This window comes from Cnephaeus nilssonii (assembly GCF_951640355.1).
Source record: "Cnephaeus nilssonii genome assembly, chromosome: 3".
Lineage (NCBI taxonomy): Eukaryota > Metazoa > Chordata > Mammalia > Chiroptera > Vespertilionidae > Cnephaeus > Cnephaeus nilssonii.
This window is the reverse complement of record NC_137074.1, coordinates 78,483,876-78,505,176: the sequence shown is the minus strand read 5'-3', so window position 1 is coordinate 78,505,176 and position 21,301 is coordinate 78,483,876. Positions and strand designations below refer to the sequence as shown.

Sequence of the window (21,301 nt, the reverse complement as noted above, 5' to 3'; positions counted from 1 at the left end):
AGACAAAGAAAATTTCATTTAATCATGAGCAATGGATCCTTTCACGTGGTTTGTTTTGCCGCATGCACTTAAGCAGAAAGCTTTGACACACTATGGGAGCAGGGTCTCTTACAAAATTACCCTATAACCATCATCACCCATCCTGGACACCCTTTCTGGGTGAGGTAAAATGAGAGAAAGTGATATGATAGGAAAATAGGCACCAAATATAACCAGTTTAGGACCCCATTGCTTCCCATTAGTATCAAAAACAAAACATTGATTTTCTACTTTCACTATTTTAGATTTCCCCTCAATTACACCACATCACCTAAGTACTTCATCAAAAGGTATCCACTATCTTGGCAATAATTTTAACCTTCAGAGAATGTAAACTATTCAAGATCTAAAAAAGAACTAGTACAAAAACTGCAAACACTGGTGTCAGGTAAATAAACACCAATCAGTTGATATATTTAAAGCCAAACTTTTAGTTGACTTTCCCCCTTTGTTTTGAACTTATTTATTGCCAAAGCTACAAAGAGTGGTCAGCAAACTTATTCTGTAAAGGACCAGGTAATAAATAGTTTATGCTTTGTGGGCCAGATGGTTTTATTGCAACCACTCAATTCTACTATTACAAGAAAATAACTACAGATAATATGTAAACAAATAGGTGGGGCTGTATTCCAAAAAATCTTTATGGGCACTAAAATTTGAATTTAATATAATGTTCACATATTAGGGAATATTATTACTTTGCTATTTCCAACTATTTTAAACTATAAAAAAGGTTCTTAGCTTGTGGGTGGCACAAATATTGGTAGTGAGAAGAATATAAAACTTAGACAAGTCTTCTCCCTGTACATGTAAATATAGATAGAAATATCTGACTACAAACAAAACATTTTCTTTAGACTACCTTATTAGGTATCCATTTTTAAAGGATGAGATCAGACATTTAAAAAATCATGCCAATTATAATAAAGCAGGATAGTGGGAAAGAAGGTACAGAATAGTTGGGTTCTATAGCATTGACACTTGTTTAAACCATATTTACAGATCCTATATAATAAAAGCCTAATGTGCTAAGTGTCTGACCATTAGTTCAACCAGTCACTATGATGAGCACTTACCACCAGGGGGCAGACACTCTGACCTGTAGGTTAGGTTGCTGCTGGGGTCTGGCTGATCAGGATTGGGCAAGACAGGCCAGACACACCCTGGAGCCCTCCTGTGTTCCCTCCCCAGAGGCCAACCTCCTGAGGTCCCTCCCCGGCCCCGATCGTGCACCAGTGGGGTCCCTCAGCCTAGCCTGCAGCGATCAAGCTGAACAGGTTCTCCGACATCCCCCAAGGGATCACAGATTGCGAGAGGGCGCAGGCCAGGCTGAGGGACCCCACCAGTGCACAAATATATGCACCGGGCCTCTACTATCCTACCTAATAAAGAGGGAATATGCTAATTGACCCTCACACCATTGTAAAGATGGCAGCACCCACAGCCAATAAGGAGGGGATATACTAAGTAACTGCCCCGCCCTCAAAGATGGCAGTACCCACAGCCAATAAGGAGGGAATATGCTAATTGACTGTCACGCCTTCAAAGATGGAAGTGCCCACAGCCACAAGATGGCAGCGCCCAGTTCCCTCAGCCCCTCAGCCACCCAGGGCTGGCCCAAGGTGCAGGCAAGCCTCGGTGGCGGCTGCCCAGCTGACGCCCAAGGCACAGGCAAGGCTCAGATGGCGGCTTCCCAGCCGCCCAGGGCCACCTGAGGCTCGTGTAACCAGGGCTGGCCAAGGCTTGCACTGCTGGCAGTGGCAGCAGCAGAGGTATGATGGAGCATTGCCTTCCTCTGATTGCCAGGTCGCCTCCTGCCCCTGAGGACTCCCAGACTGTGAGAGGGGGCAGGCCGGGCTGAGGGACCCCCCCTCCAGTGCATGAATTTTCACGCACTGGGCCTCTAGTATTTACATATTTACAGATACTAAAAAGTCCTTTGTTCATGGTAATATTATTAATATTATCAAGGCCCAAATAAAAATTAACACTGACTGCCTGGCCTGAGGGGCTCAGTTGGTTGAGGGTGCTCCTACACACTGAAATGTTGCCAGTTCGATTCCAGGTCAGGGTACATGCCCAGGTTGCGAGTTTGATCCCCAGTCAGGGTTGTACAGAAGGCAACTGGTTGTTTCCCTCTCTCTCCTCTTCTCTCCCCTCCCCCCTTCCTCTCTCTAAGCATGTCCTCGGGTGAGAATTAGAAAAATAATAACACTGACTGATTTTTTCCCCACAACCTGAACTAAAGTTAAGTTTTATCAAGTAGTTAATTAAATATTAGAAACTTAAAGGCTGATAATGTTCTCTGAGCAAAAAAGCAAAAAGAAATTTGTTTAAAAAAATGTTTCTCTCTAGTACTTTTAACCAATATAACAATAGGATGTAATTAAATTTTAGAGACTTAAAACCTATTTCCTATTTATTAATCATTTATGACATGTATTAATCATGTTAAGGGCATATTCAGTGCCCTTAATATACATTGATTTTTCTCTTGTTAAGAAAATTATTTTTTTCAAAGAAAATCATGTGCTTTCAATTTGTTAGAAGCTAAATATTGGTTACTGCATAGTTTGTGGAGCAAAAACATCAAATCCTTGCCCTTTAAGGTAACTTGTGGAATCTTAAACTACTGAACAAAGGTTTAGTTACTATGACAACAAATGTATCATAAATATTGTTATTGTAGAATTATCATTTAAAAGAAGAGCATGCCTGAAGACAATAATTTGGGGCCCATTTCTCTGTTCTCAGCCCTTCAAAGTGACTGTTCTTAAGTGCTTCCCCATTTTTTGTTTTTACTACTTTCATAGAGAAGCATATTTCCTAACTAGGTCTGTCTTTCCTCCTTTGAGAACCTTTTTCTCAAAACCTCTGTGTATGGAGCTTAATGGTTTAAGGTGCCTGCCATTCATGAAAAAACGAAACAAAAACTCTAGAAAATATATACATTCCCCACACAGAAATGCTCTATTAATGGGGCATGCAGACTTTTTAAAGTAAAATAGCCCTCTATGGAGGAGCATACCAATTATGTGGCTAACATCAGGGTAACAAATTTTCCCTTGCCGTCCTATTGCCATATGCCTGTCATTTTCTCCCTATAGTTTCCATTCACTGTTTCAAACATGTGTTGCCACTTATTTGCCAGAAAAGGAATCTCTGAACTACCCCCTTTATGTATGATGAAATGGCAGACGGAACGGAGCCAGAGAGAGCCCCATTAGTAGTTATTCACACTCTGTTTTCTCTTAACTTCCTTTTCTCTAAAGTTTATTCCTCATATGCTTGAAAGGATGTGTAATCATAAAGACATCTATGACTCATGCCTTAGAATATAGAATCACAGTAATTCCCTATAGAGCAAATGGTTCTCTCTTCCATTGAGCTGCATGCCTCCTCTGTAAAAAGCCTATCTTTACAGCTTAGCACTTGATCAAACATAGGTGACAGGCTCCTTTGTCAACCCTCACCAAATATCAACATTATTTTCTTTTCTAGCAATCATGGCTAGAGTTTACTCAACATTTAACCACAGTCTTTTAATAAGGCACCTGTTCATGGGTTCAGGTTGCTAGGGGATTGATTAACCTGAGTCAAACGGAGAAAACACCTCAGAGATTAGTAAAGAAGAAGGGGTTTTCTGTCAAAGATGAACAGGATTTATGGAGATAAAATGTGGAAGTCTGGTGTAATATGTATAGTAACAATAAACAAGTGCTTATTTCAATCTGCATTGATTGTCCTCTTCTGGCTTACTGAAACCAATCTATAGGTCAAAAGCATTGCCATGGATTAATAGTTATGTTATTATTTGAACGAAGTTCCTTAAACTATATCTGGCAGATACTACCAGGAATTTTGTCTTTTCTGTTAAAGGAGATAGGCCCAAAAAATAGGCTCTTGTTCATGAGCCAAAAGGAAATACAGTACCCTGAAAAACCCACAAATATTACCATTCATATGTTATGGGATATGGTTAAAAACAAACAAACAAACATCAAAAAGAAAACACACACACACACACACACACACAATAAATAAATAAACCCCAGTCCTGCTGAGCGACAGTCCACTAAATCTATGAAGCCAACTGCAAAGCTAGTTGAATCATGATTCATCCTTTAAAGGAGAATGGTTTCAGTTTTTCCAGCCATGAACATGGGTGACTGCAAGTTGCCTAAAAGAACATACTATCATGTTTGAACCTTGGAGAGCTAAGAATAAAATATATTAAGTTTAACAATTCTGACCACATAAAATACATACAGGCATTTCTGGGATGCCGAACACCTGACTTGTGAATGTTCCCTCTTATAAAAAGCCAGCCTATATTCTGCTAGAAAGGATGACACCTGGAGGGCAAGTGTATTTCCAAAGGTACTTAATTTTCTTCAGGCTGGTTTGCCAAGGCTGTCATACGTACGACAGGGAGGTAGTCACCTGGAATCCAAAGTGGGAATCTGAAACACATTTGCTAATAAATATCATGTTTTCTGTAAAACACAGGCTCCCAGCTAATCTCCCAAAAGCTATCTGACACCAAATATAGTTTAAATTCTATACATTTGCAAGAATATTGTTTTTCACCACATGCTGTAATAATCACATTATGTATAAATCTGTGAGCTATATTACTTAGCTACAATATCACCATAATATCTCAGCTACCTACATATAGGTTTTCAGCCTTATTATGCATTTAATAAGCCTCCTTGTCCTAGAATGAGAATCAACTCTCTATTTAATGGGGAAATATCTTTCAAATAAACCTTTGAAATTTTTTTGGAGGATGGGCAACTTCCTACATTTTGAAGATTAAAGTATGCACTTTCCTCCTTGCTGTAAAATTGCTCTAATATCTATGCAAATTTAGCATTACCCCACGCTTCTTACTTGAACAAAAGAAACCATAAGCACCCTAGCTGGTTTGGCTCAGTGGATAGAGCATCAGCCTATGGGTTGAAGGGTCCCAGGTTCGATTCCAGTCAAGGGCACACGCCCAGGTTGTGGGCTCGATCCCCAGTGTGTAGTGTGTAGGAGGCAGCCAATCAATGATTTTCTCTCATCATTGATGTTTCTATCTCTCTCTCCCTCTCCCCTCCTCTCTGAAATCAAAAACCATAAGCAACAGTCTTTAACAGCATAACCTTTTCCCCCTGCCAAAAAACAAGAAATGGTTATTCATGGAAAATAGAGAACACCCCAGCACACGAGAATAATGTGGCAGTGAAACCCCACGGCTAAGCCAGAGCTGTAGATCCTCCTTAGTGGTTGTACATCTTATGCAGCCACAACAGAGGAGCAAATGGGGCAGAACTTTACCTGAAGTTCTCAATGCCACTTTCTCTTATACCTCTCTAGATGCAGAACTTCTTCCTCTGCCTGGAAAGGTACTTTATTTATGTACCTGTGTAATTCACTTAGTTTTTAACTAGTGTATCTCCTCTTCCATATTAATAAATCTCCAATTAATTCCTAGCTGCAAATTCCTTGAAGCAGAGGATTTGTCTTATTTTTCACCATAGAGCACAAAACTTGGATGTAATAACAGAAAGGAAAGGAAGTTTAATGCAGCCTATTGATATGCTGGCTAAGTAGCTTTCTTCTCCTCAAATTTATCTCACTTAAAATAGTAGGTATTTAATAAGAAAATTTACAGAAATAATAGAAATATTTGTGGATTCAGCAAAGAGGGAGTCAGGTTTTTAACTTTAAAGATGCCTCTGGAGTTAGTGGCAAAATCTAATTATATTTTAAAATATCTACATATGTATTCTATAAAGAGACATTGATAAACAAAATCATTCTCATTAGCACAGAACTTTACTTCTCTTTCATATAAAAATACAAATAAATTATCTAAAAAGCATAGTGAGTTGTAAATATTAACGCATTTAGAGGTTATTTTATGAAGACAGCCAATTCTGATAACTTACATTAAAAGAATTAGCTATTTGCTTTCATCAAACAAACTACATAATTTTTAGGTGTCCACTATAATAGAAAAAAATCTATAAAACCTTATACCTTAAACAGCTATTATCTAGTCTTAGATTGGAGAAAAGACTTGAAATTCTACAAAATGGACAATAATATTTTTGAGCTTACCATTCAAAAATACCTAGATTTAAAAAATGTTGTTACTGGATATGGAGATACCTGAACGTAAAAGGACGTGTCTCAGAGTCCCCAGATTTCCTCATAGGTACACCTTAAAAGAACGGACACACAGCATCCTGCATTCATCTAAGCACTGCATGGCCACTCCTATCTACAGGCACCACTGGAGCCCCCACTTCTTCTTTGTTCTTTGAAGGCTGACCAGGGCCATCAAATATGAAGATCTGACTTGGAATGAGGGCTGCAGACCTATGACTGAATAGTTAGATTGTTAAGGACTTCAAGTCATTCCCTCCTGAAAATCATCTTCAGGAGCTCATTCCCCCAACTCCTAGCTGAGGACAGAGCAACTGCAATACAGTGATAAGGAAAACACACAAACACACATAAGCAGGTACTACAATCAACACTTGCACACATATGTAGGTACTCACATTCATCTACTTAAGAAAAATAATGGGCCCAGGAGGTGTGGCTGCACCAAGAGGTCAGTGATTCAATTCCAGGTCAGGGAACATGCCTGTGTTGTGGACTTGACCCCCCGGTAGGGGGTGTGCAGGAGGCAGCCTAGTGACGTTTCTCTCTCATCAATGTTTCTATCTCTTTCTCCCTCTCCCTTCCTCTCTCTAAATATCAATAAAAACACAAGTAAAAAATTATAAATTAAAACAAATTTTAAAGAAAGGTAATAAATGAATAAACATCTGAAAACAAATAATGGTTTCTATGATATTTAAAACAAACTTACGGTAGTCACCAAATCATATCAATAAAGCAATGATCTGGCAATAAAATATGGCAACATCCCAGTACATAGCCTTAGGCAGGTGACTTAACTTGTTTCTTCCAACTAAAAGTTTGGTCTTTAGCAAAATCAGAAAACACTGGCAGCAGAACCCTCAGAAACAAAAACATTTCTATCCATTGAACCTCTTCAATTTTGTTACTACTTTGTTTCTATTTTAAAACTAGTTTCCTTTTTTTATTTTATTTATTTAAGTGAAAAAGAATGATAGTGAATTAAGAGAAAGGGAACAATCTGGGGAGAAAGGAAGTAAACTATTACCTGAACTCTTTCTAAATCAGAACTATAGAATATAGAAACATGAGCCGGAAGGTCAGCATAATGATCAATTTCATTATTATTTATAGCTGAGATTCTTAAGAAGCACTAATAATAATTCTTAAGAAGCACTAATAATAATTCACTTTGTCAAACAAAATATTCTATGAGAATAAGCAGAATAAATTCAGCCCACAGAAAAATTTCATGTTAAACGAAAAAGATTAACACGTGACATAATATCAGCATTCACTTTCCACAGAAAAAAAGAAATTTCTGATTTTATCAATAAAGCATTACATCTGTTGCTTCTATTCCATAGTTACTAAAGGCTAAAGGCAAGGAACAGTCTCTAAAATAAAGCCAGAGAAATGACAGTAGAATCAGGGCTACTGATATTTAAATACCCCAGACAGAATGCAAAACATATTTAATATGTTAAAAATAAAAGGGGGGGGGTTTAAAGAATAATACACTATCAATGGCCAAATTAGAGAGAATAAAGAGAAACTTTTGGAAATGAAAAATAGAATTGCAGATCAGCAATGAGAATTATTTAACTGGAAGAAAAATCTGAAGAAATTATAAAATACAGTCTAAAGAGCTAATGAGATGGAACAACTGGAAGAGTAGTTAAGGGATATGAAGAACAGAGTAAGAAGGTCTAACATGTGTCTGTTTAAAAGGTAAGGAGAAAAAAAAGTTTCCAGAAGTCACATTCGATGAGTTAATATTGGCTGAGAAATTTCCAGAACTGAAAAGACACAGGTCCACATATTCAGGAATCTCAATGAAACTCAGAAAGGATAAAAATAAATCTGTACTTAAATACCTAATAATGAAATTGCAGAATATCAAAGACAAAGGGAAAATCGTAAAAGCAGCTACAGAGAAGCTGACTGACTTTTTAACAGTAACATGGGAAGCCAGAAGTCAGTGGAATAATAACTTCAATGGGCTGATAGAAAACAAGCATCAACCTAGAAGTCTATACTCAAAATTAAAATCTTCCCAAGAACAATGGCATAATATAAAAATGTGTTCAAATAAGTAAAAAGAGAGCATCTGCAAAGAGCTGGCTTCCAGTAAAAGAACTTCAAAAGGATGCATTTAGATTAAAGGAAAGTGATCCCAGATGGAAGTCTGGAATAAAAAAAAAAAAGGATTGATGAGCAAAGAAAGTGGTAAACATACTGGTATACCTAAAGCAACACTGATTAAAAAATAATAATAGATAATGAGAGCATCTTGTAGAATTAATAAAGAACTATAATAGATGACAACAATATAAATTGGAGGGTATGCTCAGTGTTAAAGTATTCCAAAGTCCTTAAATTTTTTAGACAAGGATTAAAATTCTGATAGGTTTTAAAATTTGACAATTTAACTTATGAGGAAGCCAGTTTTCTATTTGGAATAAAATGGGCTTGATGGGGAAGTAACAAATCCCTGGAACTGTGCAGCACTGACTAATGAAACTGACTAATGACACCTAATGTATATGCACCAGCTCTTAGAAAGAAAGTTAAAGTTCTCATTTGAGAGATAATTGAATTCAATATTACAAGGCTTTTGAAACCACTTCCAGTTGTGTAGTTTATGAGGCAGGTTGGATACATAATAACATAAATTTTAATAGGACTTCTCCTATAGAGAATGACCAATTGGCAAGCATGCAAGGCAATGGTATTAAATAATAACAAAGAATTAATATTAGAAGCTCAGACCTCTCTATTAAATTTTTGGCCAGAATTATCAACAAATGGCCAATCTTAATGATTTGAATTAATTACCATCAACATACAAATTTCCAATTAAAAAGAAATGCAATAAAATGATTGCGCTGTTAATAAATAAAGTGAACAAGTAGGTCATTAATGCTCCAAATTAGTTCTGTAATTTACCTAAACATAGATAAATTATTCTAATAATAATTAGGATTTCAGACTTACTCTTTTTGACAGTTCTAACCCCACTGTTTAATTAAGCCATTTTTGAATTTTCACATTTCCCAACAGAGATACGAAAACCCAGAAAATGTAGTGGCTGAGTCACCAATTTACTGTTGACACTGGGGCTAATCCTTTAGCCTCTCTGAGCTCCAATGATCTCATCTAGGAGGGAACAAGAGGAGGCAACAAATAGAGATGTTTTCGAAGGCCTTTTTACACTCGAAAAAATGTGACTTTACGAAACAATCATCCTTCATAATAAAACTCAAAGCACATTTCTTAGTCTTAATTTGTTCATTATTTTTCCCAGAGAAGACATCTTTAGCCATAACACAGGGAACTGAAGCATTTAGTCTATGAGATAGTTTAATCCATCCTTGGTATTCAGAAGAAGTTGCCCCACTGAAGGAAAAGATTTTACGGTTAGACTCCACCTTCACACCAAGCAGTAATTACTGTAAAGTAATGGGCAAAGCAGAAGTGGGGAGGAACCATTTCACTCATATTTTTCTTTTCTTTTTTTGTTGTCACCTGAGGATATTTTTTCCATTGATTTTTAGAGAGAGTTGAAGGGAGGGGGAGAGTTGAAAGGAGAAGGAGTGAAGCGGGGGAGGGAGAGAGAGAAACATCGATGCTAGAGAGACATATTGATTAGTTGTCTCCCGCATGTGCTGGGGATCAAGCCTGCAACCAAGGCATGTGCCCTTGACTGGAATTGAACCCTCAACCTTTCTGTCTGCAGGCTGACGCTCTAACCACTAAACAAACTGACTAGGACTCACTCCCACTTTTCCTTACTTCTTCCGTGTTTTATTTCCTCAGGCCTTCTAGACCTATGTCAATTAGTTTACATGATTAAAAGTTAATTCTCATGCATTGCTATATTTGAGTTTCCAATGATAAAAGTAAACATATACTAAACAGAACTTACCCATTTTTTACCCTTAGTTAGCCAACTATTCCAGTTACATCTTAAACAGCTCCACTGACTTCCAACTAATAAAACCTGTTAAATTGTACTTTAAACCCAAAGGTCTTTTTTCACAAATATTTACCCCGAAATCAAGCTCCACAACTACACAGAAAATTTGTCAGAGTGGTTTCTTTAAAAATGTATTACCTAAAACAGATAAGGTGTACAAACTATTTGACAAGGCCCCTTTAAAAAATGGACTGGACAAAGCATTGAGAACAATCTGTACTGGCAAGGGACAAAAATGATCTAATAGGTCTTTTCCGTCTCTAATTTCTGTGATTTGAGGATTTTTTTAATCCTGCAGTAATACTTTTGAGTTCAACAATTTCTCAAAACTATTATTAGTTACCAAGGAAACACAAAATGTTTGCAGGAATAAATAAGCAAATGGACTGGACCTAAACAGCAGGCTTTTCCTGCTTTCCATTTAATAATTCTATGGTGGCGTCATATTATCAATTCTTCATTCTCTCCAAGTCATTTTGCTCACCTACTGGCAGCTCACTAGAGGCACATAGCCAACTCATAGCATCCCATGTAAACCAAGACTAAAACGTCTCTAAACAGAAGATTCTCTATTAGACACAGACATCCCTACTTTATTTAGGGAAGAACAAAAACCATGGCAATACCAGGGGATAGTAAGCAGTGATTGACTTTGTGACTACCATTTCTAGGGAAAATATGCAAATATGCTTTTTTTTTTTAATAACTCAATGTCTATAGAAAATCCATGAGCATGGTTAAAATACATTTAATAAAGGTAAAAGACATATGCCCAGAGGATGAAAACAATTATACTTCACAAATGTTTAGAAAATAACTAAAAAGAAATGGAAGTACATCAAATTGTTAATAGTTGGCAGTATTCAAATAGGAGGACTAGGTGCAAAATGTCTTCTAGTTTTCTACATTTTGCAAATTATCATGGCACTGAACTATTTTTAAATTAATTTTAAAGCCACAAAATAGTAATCATTTTAAAGTTCACAAAGGGCTTTCCATTCCCCAGTATCACCACTGACACTGTTGCTAAAATCAGCCCAAGTGAGCTCTTAAGGGTATTGGTCCCTGTTCTAAAATCAAATTAGGTGGAGTATGAATAGGAACAGTTGAAGAGTCTCTAGAAACTTGAGGACTATGGAGCCTGGAAGGGGAGATTTGGGCTGCAGATAAGTGAGAGGGTCTGTCTGTAAATCCACGTTCCCTATAGGCCATTAACTGCTGGTGAAAGGCTCTCAGTGCACAGAGGAAGTGCGCTGCCTGGGGAAATGTTTTGTGTGGGCATGTAAATGTACAGAGCTAGGTGGATGCCACCTGAGGAACAGAAAGAAGAGTGAAAGGAAGAGGTTAGTAAGAAAACTGCCCCTGGCAATGGAGAGAAGGTACTTTCCCCCCTCAGACTTTCCTTCTGGCTCTCCATTTTAAAGTTGCCCACCTGTGTGCTCAGTCTCAGCCTTCCTCATAAACTGTGTGGCAACAGAGGAGAGGCCAGGTTTGCCTGAAGTTCAGAGGCAGTTCAGAGGCGAAGCTGCTTTGTAAGAAGGCTGCCAATGAGGTGTCAGAATGTTCCCTGAGATGGAGTACCTTAGTGCCAAAAGCACACACTCTGACCAATCAACTGCAGCCTAACAAAGCAGGACCACAGAATTCTGCCTCTTCCCATGCTGTCTGTCCTGCATCTGTCCCACTCTGTTCAGCTTCTCATACAGGACCATGCCCATTATAAGAATTGTTGATTTTTCTTTGCATGCTATAGTGCTTCAACATATACTACAGAGATAAAGGAGCAAATGTGTCGCATTCAAAGTTAGCATTACTATTCCACATCCTGCAGCAGAGCTTTCAGGGAGCACATATCACCCCTCAACTGATGAATGAACCCGTAATGAAAATTGTGGGCAGCTGAAAGAAAGGTTCAGTTAATTATGAACACTGCTTCTCTGGCACTTATGTGGATGACTGGAAGACTTCACCAGCACAAGAAGAAACAAAGGCAGGAAGACAGGACATGAAAGAAAATAAGAACAGTTACTTCACAAAGAGGAACTGGCTTTGACATGCTTAGTAACATGTTAATGGTATATTAAAAGTTAAATAACAAGGACATTGTGGACATTACTAATACTAGTTGCTGTGGTCATTGTAATAACATAGCATTAGCTTGAACCATGGGAAACAGCTGATATTCAACTGGTTTTGACTATCTAACAAAAGTGACTTCACACAGTTCAACAGAATCAATACATCTTAGTTCCCAGCCTTGTGGCCTATAAACCCGTCTTAAACATTAGAAGGCAATTAGATTGGTAGGAAAATTCCTTAGTATTATTTCCAAATAACAACTTAAACCTATTGCTGCTTTGAATCATAAATACAGATTTCTAATTGAAGAAAGGACTTTAATTTGTAGATGTGATTATTTGTAAGAAATTCCTGATTATAAAATAACAACTCATATAGCAATTGTACAGTAAAATTTTCCTTAAAAGGAAGTAAAATTTTCTCAGCCAAGACTGAGGCACAGTGTTCATAACTCTTTTCATAATAAATGTATGTCAGAAGCCAAGAGAACAAAAATTACATCTCAAAGAGAATGTTGGTGAAAAGACGGAAATAAATAAAACTCTGCTGGTCACCTCATGTGGCCACTGGAGCATAATACCAATGGCTGGCTGGAGTTTGTGATATAAGACACAGGGTGTTCTTCTGACAAAGATTCCCTACTTCAAGACCCTTTACTTTCATCTGTTGGAAAACTGTCATAACATTCTAATTTTCTTAGAACAAGACATGCTGCTAACACCCTCAAGAAAACTGTCTTAGTAAATATACAGATATGAACAATACTCCCAAAGGGTATCTCTGGTGTGTGGCCTACAAAGAGGGTGAGTCTTGGTTTTCTTAGTTCAACATTCAATCTAGAAAATACCAGGTGTCCTGGTTAATAATGTGGATTTTTTTCAGGAGTTACACATATGTTGATATATATGTGATTTGATATGTATGCTATTTTGTTGTACTGACAACAAGCTTCAAAACTTCATACGCCAAATTTTCTGATGGTGTTAACATCATAGATATTTTTACGCTTAAAAATGTCAAATTTCGTGCCAAAAAAAGAGCATTTGCAGGAAGTTTCAATTCATTACTTTATTTTGAAGAAAAGTGCTGCTGAAAGTTATAATATATTTCAGGAGCTTATGGTGAACATGCTCCATCTCAAGATACTTGTGAACGCTGGTTTAAACGTTTAAAAGTGATGATTTTGATATGAAAGACAAAGAATGTCCAGGTCAACCAAAAAAGTCTGAAGACCAACAATTATAAGCATTATTAGATGAAGATGCGTGTCAAACTCAAAAACAACTTGCAGAAAGATTAAACGTTGCTCAGCAAACAATTTCCTATCATTTACAAGCAATGGGAAGGATATTAAAGGAAGGAAAATGGGTGCCACATCAACTGAACAAAAGACAAATAGAAAACCGAAAAGTTATCAGTAAAATGTTGCTTCAATGGCTTGAAAGAAAGTCTTTTTTGCATCGAATTGTGACTGGCGATGAAATGGATTTACTTTGAGAATTCCAAACGCACGGAATCATGGGTTGATCCAGGTCAACCATCAACATCAGCTGCAAGGCCAAATCGCTTTGGAAAGAAGACAATGCTCTGCGTTTGGTGGGATCAGGAAGGTGTGGTGTATTATGAGCTTCTAAAACTAGGTGAAACAGTTAATACTGATCGCTGCCGACAACAAATAATCAATTTGAACCACACATTGATTGTGAATGTTCCAGAAGACACGGCAAAGTAATTTTGCTTCATGATGACGCACCATCACACACTTCAAAACCAGTTAAAGATCCTTTGAAAGATCTTGCCTGGGAAGTATTAACCCACCCGCTGTATTCACCAGATCTTGCTCCTTCAAGATGACCACTTGTTCCGATCAATGGCACACGCACTTTCTGAGCAGCACTTCAAAACGTACGAAGAAGTGGAAAATTGGGTCTCTGAATGGTTTACCTCAAAACAAGAAAAGTTCTATTGGGATGGTATCCACAAATTACCTGGAAGATGGGGAAAATGTGTAGCCAGCGATGGACATTACTTTGAATAAAGCACTTTTGATGTTTCTCTTCAAATTATCGTGTTCTCTTTGATTACAAAATCCGCATTATTAACTGGTACAGCTGGTAGAGATGTTTTGAGTAGATTAAATGGTGGAGTGCACATAGAACACTAAATACAGTGATTGACATGAATTTGAATTAAGAGCTCAACAAATGAGGTCATATTGGCTCCGTAAGGGAGTGGGCACGTACCACAACCTCAGTAGGAACACTGAGTCATAACTGGGTCAGAGACCAGTACTTCAGGGAGTAACAGCACCAGGCAAGGCACACAAGGCGTAGGAGTCCTAATCCTCTTTACTCTCACCTCAAAAGCCCTAGACGACTCTTGTATTCACTTAACTTCTCGGTTCTTCAGTTATCCCAGCTGAAGAGAAGGAGGAACTAATACTGACAAATTTTACAGAAGTGGGATATATAAATACAAAGCATGAGTACAAAAATGTGAGAAATAAATAAAAGGCAGTGTCAAATGTTAAGAAACCTCTGTACCCAGCAAAAGAAAAAAGGAAGCAAAACAAGTTACAAATATTAGTTTAAAGTACAGGTACTTTATGTTACCAGTTTGAAGCTGAGATTCAGGTGTTTATGCTTCATGCACCTTTCATAACAGTAATTTCATCTTATGTGTAATAAATCAAATCTAGCATAAAAGTCCCAAAAAGGATGTTTAGTAAGCACAAAGCAAGCATAAGAGACTAAAAAGATTCAAATGCACTTTACAAGTATAAGGCAGAGTAATAAAACTAACAGACCAACATATAAAAGGTTAATACAAAATTGCAAATCAAATATTAAATTCAGTTGAACAGTATGGTCTTTCACTTTTCTTACAGTAGTATATGTACAATAGTGTCAACAATAAAAAAATTGAAATTAAAAAACACACCAGTATATATGAAAAGCAGAGGTTAGTTTAATTTAGGCTTCTCAGTAGGCAGGTAGAGTGATCTAGAATTGTCTAAGTGAGCTGACAATTTAGCAATGATGATGCATTTATTTTTAAACCCTGCATCTTTTTTCCACACCATTTTCACTAACTGTACATTCTCTGTAATCAGCCTATTTCACTCCACACTAAGAAAAAGAAACAAGCACACTATTTTAATTATTCTTGTTTGACAAAACATGTGGAAACAATAGTTCTATAGACATGTACATCATAATAGGAAGCAATCCTATCTTAATGTAATTTAAAAAGAGTTAAATAGACTCAAGTTATTAAAACTATTCAATTAATTTGAAGCTTGCAAATAAGGCAGCCACATATCTAATTTATTTAGCAGATTCATAGAGTTGGCTAGGACTTTAGAGATTACTTCTCTTATTGATGTGCAAAATAATTAGGAGGCTAAATCTCCTAATTCAATAATATTTGGTCAGTTTCCTTTTTCTGATCATGTCTTTTGTTTGCTGATAGAAGAGAACAAATGTATTAAAAATGGTTCTACAGTTCTATTTTTATACTTTTTTGTTTTGGAAGTATAGCAGCAAACATTTAATTTCTTTAATAAATATTTTCCCTGCCAAATAGAAAGATTAGTTTTATCTACTTTCATTAAAACACAGGCAAGCAGAAATGAGGAACTAAGAGTTTCTTTCAGGAAAAAACACTGAAAAAGTAAGATTTCATCTGGCCTTCCCATCATCACTTGAAGAATTGTTTGGTAGTTACATCATCAGGAAATAAAATACTATCCTCTGAGGACCCCTACTCTTTACAAAGAGGAAAGAGAAGGTTTGAAGTCTAACTCACCCCCAGAGATGACTCAAAGCAAAAAAAGACTTCTGGCTTTCCTCTCCTGCCTCCCCCCAAGCAACCAAAAAACAAATGTACAAAAATGTATTTACAAAAGTTTAAACAGAATTACAGATGTGTTTGTAAAGTATGTGATTGTCTAACCACTAAGCTGAACACTTGAAGCTAATACAAAATATTGTTGAATATAAACTGTAATTAAAATACAATAGTATTTTTAAAAGCACAGGATGTGTACTTAAGAATCCTAAGTAATAATAGAAGCTTTAGAGCCCCAGAGCAGAGGGAGAAAAGTACAAGCGGATCGACCATGACCCCCAATGACTTGGTTTGCCCGGGAGGAGCGCGCCAGCGTCCCAGGCCCGCCGCCCATTCCTCTCTGCGGGCGGCCCGGGACCCAAGGTCCGTTCCTAAGGTCTGAGCGTCGGAGGAGCCGGGCACGTTGCTGCGCCGCCAGCACCGCGGGCCTGGCTGTCACCGGCGCCCCCGCCGCCCGCGCCGCACACGCGGAGCGCCTTATAAGGCAGCGCAGTGACGTAACACCCATAGGCCGGGCGCGCTCGGCGCCCAGCTCGCATTGTTCGGGCGACTCCCGGAGCGCGCACAGCCCGCTCGCAGCGCGGCGCAACTGCGGCCCCCGCCCGGCCCGGCGCAGGCAGCTCAGGTAAGCCCGGGAGAGCCGCTCTGCTCCAGCAAGGGGCACTGCTGTCAGAGAGCCAGAGAGTCGGTAGGTAGCTTTTGAAGTTATCAGCATCATGAACTCAGACAGGTTTCAAAAAGCGCATCCAATGAACTCTAGCGTCAAAACTTTTCCCAACGCCTACAAAACTTGAAAGGAAAAGTTTTCTTTGAAGGAGGAAACAGATTTGGGATTTAATTTTAAATGTTGAGAGGTGGGGGACGACTATATATTACATAAGCTTTCCAACTGAGCTTATACATTGAATCCTGCCTGTATTGAGAAATCTTTGGGGACAGGGTGGAGGGAAGTATATTGTAATACAACAATGCTATCCTCCTGGTCTCTCTCCTCGGACTGAAACTCCCTTAAGAGCAGAGTGCGAAACATGGCCACATGGTAGTGGGTTTGTTAGTGAACCCCACCCCATGCCTTTTGTAAATCTATTATAAAAGATTAGAAAACTCCTGTTAGGAATACATCCTGTAATTAAGAGAAAGTGAGTCTTTAAGTTAAAAAAAAATCTTACAAACGCCATTATGTCAATTTGCACAAGGAAGTAACAACCATCACCGTGTTAAGTTATAACTTTTACTTAAATTCCAATCAGTACTATTGTTTCAAATCTAGGAAAGCCTACAGTATATGACAAACTGCACTGAAAATTAAAGATAAGCTGGCTCTCTAGAGTAATATTTTGGACAATAATTTATGTACAAAACTAATTTTAAAGATAAAGCGTATATAAGAATTTTGTTAATCAGTGGCATTTCGAACCATAATTAGTTACATCTAAACCCTGAACAGGCTATTGCAGTAAATGAAGCTTTATAGTATGATAATTGAACTCTTGGAAGATGCTAAAAATCTACATATTTTACTTTTTAGAATAAAAAAGCAGCAGAGGAATTAAATTAAAACATGCTATGTCAAGTTTAAAACATTAGAATAGAAGATGAAAAACTGATTTATCACTCAAACTTTATTTGGTCTGAACATATACTGTAAAACAAAACTTAAAAAATTGTGACTGAATTATTTCTCTTTAAATAGTCTGTTTTATTTATCATTTGAAACATAACATTTTTATATGCTTAAAATTCATGATATTATTTGTGTTCTAGTAATTCCTGTGTGAGTTTTCCAAAGTATGACATTGGTGCCTACTACTTTTGCTTCATAGGATTTTGTTTTCTTTGCTAATTTGGTTTGGAGCAATGCAAGACTTTGGTTTTAGTATTCTAAAAGAAATATTATATGCTATTTGTTGTGAAGATAGGCTATATAAACTGCAGGTTAGTACCAAGAAGTAGGATTTCCCTAGAACTATTATTTCAAATCTAGGAAAGCCTACAATAATGAGAAGAGAAAGGGGCCAACACCCAGGTCACTGTGGAGAAGTACGGAATATGCCATAGAAAAAGTTGTTTATTTGATATAGGCTGTAATTGGAAACTGAAAAATTCCTGCCTTGGGAAAAAGGTATCCCACTCTTCTGCATCAAATAGAGGAGAAGGGAAACAGAAACCATCAATTATTGTTTCAGCTATACCCAAAGTACCATCTGTACCATAAACTATAGCTCAACTGTTGAAAATCATAACCTCTATCAAAGCTCTAAAAGCTGTTTCCCAGAGTCTGCATTTTATTTTTTTTAAATAGGCAAGCGTCAGTTTTGAAAAAAAATTTTTTTAAATGACTCACTTCAATACTGTTTCCCTTTTATTAACTTAAAAGCAAGGAACAATCACTCATTAAGACCCCTTTTAAAAGTTAAACAAGATTTATTGTGGATACCTAATGTCATAGTGGCTCTCCAAGTAAGCATTTCTTAGTCTTTGGGACAATCTATATGATAGAAAAGTTTTAGATAGAATGAATGTGAATTTTTACATTTTAAAATAAAGCATATTAATTTTATGCTTAATTAAATTCATTTGCCCTTTTATGGTGATTATGATGAACTGTTAAGCCACTGGTATTTTTGTGATATTTTCCTAGTGCTGTGATGGAATCTATAGTAACAGCCAATATAAAAACAGAAATCAAGCTTTGAGCTTCCTAATTTTCAAGTTCACTTGCAATTACCATTAGCTTGCTTTCTCAAACGGCTATAAGTTTTGTTTTAAGTTTCCCCTTCAAAAAAAAAAAAAAGTGCCTTTGGTAATAAATGGATTTTGAGGTAAAATAAAATGTGGGAAGAATAAAATTCCATTAATTCTTCTTAGGTCATGTTCTGTCTATATCTAGTGCTTCAGGGCAAAATGAATGCTTTTACAAGGTGAAAAGACAAAAAAACACAGCCTCCTATTTAAGGGAAAAAGGAAGGGGGCAGGAAGAGAACTGTTTACAAAAGACTGAATATTGTGGAGCTGGAGTAGTAATCAGAGGATGTAAAGAAATATTGGTTTCATCATGCTTCAGAAACTGAAATCTGTTGTTCACATAGCCAGTCATTATATTTTTAAAAATCTAACACATTTTACCTTTAATTTATATTTGACTATGAATGTAGCTTTAATTTAAACTGATAGTTTACTTTTGTAAATTACGTTTAAATAAGGATTTAGAGATGAAGAGACACTCCATGTGGAGCCACCAGCAACACAAACTTTCAAAGAAATATTTCTATGACTGCTTCTGCCATCACTACAGTATTTCTGGGCCACCAACCCAATCCTTAAGCTTGATGTACGCTACAAAGACTTTTACAACCTCCTGTGGCTGGTGGTCAGTTTCTACTTCAAATGTTAGGTGCACTAACTAATTCCTAGTGGATAGTCACCAACACTGTTGTAAGCACTCCTCCACCCCTCTTTTTCTTAAAAGCAGAGTTGAGATTCTCTCTCCCCTTCACTTTTGCACTAACATTATTTCCGACTGGGAAAGAAAGCTGGGCAAGCAAAAGTGGGAAGGCCCTCCAAGGAAAGTCCCTTGGTTCTTTTTCAGATATGGAGGAAGAACTCCCCTTTCATGACTGTTCTCTCAGATGCTTTAGCAGATTAAGACAGGACAGCAGCAATTTTAAATTGAGTCCAAGAACAGATAACAACACATTAGTAGTGTTCTTTCTCCAATCTAATGATCTTCACATTCCTATGCCCTACTGGTTCAAAATAAGATTAACTCTTAAAGACACAATTATTATTTTTTATAACAAGCTTGGGGAATAATGCATTTGTGTTTTGGGGGGAAGTAGATAGAGCAACAGGCAGGTTAAGTGTATTATGGGGCAGGTAAGGGTGCAGACAACATACACCCAATTCATTGTTTCTGTTTATGATAACTACTGATTCTAGCCTAAACGACAGTTATTATCAGTAAAAGAGAGCATATATTAATTACATCAGAATAGCAAACACACAATTCCACGGATGTGAGTTTGAGAAATACCTTGATAGGTTCTTTTGTATGGACAAGGGGATGCCCCAGGCTATAGTGTATTCACACATGTGTACATACACACCTGGCAGGAAATGTTATAGCTGTAAGAGGCCTTGGAGGCCATCTGATCCAAATGCCTCACCTTGCAGAAGAAGCTGAAGTCCACAGTATGACTTACTACTTCAGAGACACACAGCTACTCAGAGGCAGAGGCAAGGGCCCTTGAATTTTGGGGCTACATCCTTTGGTTTCTCCTTAAATTAGTGTTAGGAAGAGAAGAAGACAATAGCCCCAGAAGCCTCAACATTGTAAGTGTTAATTTGGATATAAAATCCACTTAAAAAAGAAAGTCAAAGGTTCAAAGTTCTTGTTAATAAATAAATATAGGCAGCAAGAAGGCAGAAGGGAAGAAAGGAGGTGAAATTAATACAGTTCAACCAGGATACAACAATGGAAAGGAGGTGATAAAGAGACGACAGAGAAAACAAATAATAAATGCATTTAAAAGTTCTCTGGGTGGCAAAGTTCACTCTCTGCTTTGAAGCTGAGAGGTGACCTGGAAAGAGTGTGTGCTAATAGTCAAAGACATTTATGTCTGAACCACTAACTTGACAAGTGACCTCTTCTCCACATCTTCCAACTAAGCATTTTGCACTCCCCAGACCTCCCACATTAGCAGGTTTCCTTCAAACTTCAAGTGACTCAGTACCTTAAGAACAACCTCCCCAAATCAGCAGAGGAAGTTATCAATGAAGGCTGTAAACTCCTGGTGATACTCACCCTGCTTTACTTTCCTGCACATTGTGCACTGCTACATGACATCAAATTACAAATTAATTGCTTACTTGTTTATTGTCTGTCTCCTGGACTATAAACTCCTTGAGGGTAAATTTTGCAACCAATTTATCCCTAGCACATAGAAAAGTACCCTAGGTATATAGTCAGTACATGTGTCAAAAAGAGTATTGCAAATAAATTAAAATCTAGAAGCCTCGTGGTAAGAAAAGAGTCTTTCTAAAAACAGTGCACTAAGAAGAGCCTCTTCTAGATTTTGTTTGGGAGCCCAAAACAAATCTCTGCCACTATTTGAAGTAACCATATAGAACTGACTTACAAACACAAAAACCAGAAAACAAATTAGGCTCAGATGAAGTCACAACAGTGAAATCTGCTTTGTACTGTACAGTATC

At 37.4% G+C, this 21,301-nt stretch overlaps 2 protein-coding genes across 2 annotated transcripts in view; one reads left to right on the top strand and one right to left on the bottom strand.

Moving 5' to 3' along the window:
* Positions 1 to 21,301, bottom strand: part of CMSS1 (cms1 ribosomal small subunit homolog) — a 402,242-nt gene that overhangs the window by 324,407 nt on the left and 56,534 nt on the right. The window lies entirely within an intron of this gene.
* FILIP1L (filamin A interacting protein 1 like) overlaps positions 16,582 to 21,301 on the top strand; it is a 53,953-nt gene continuing 49,233 nt past the window's right edge. Inside the window, exon 1 of the mRNA XM_079767143.1 lies at positions 16,582 to 16,712. The gene's annotated coding sequence lies outside the window, so the exon portion shown is untranslated. The remainder of the gene's footprint in view (positions 16,713 to 21,301) is intronic.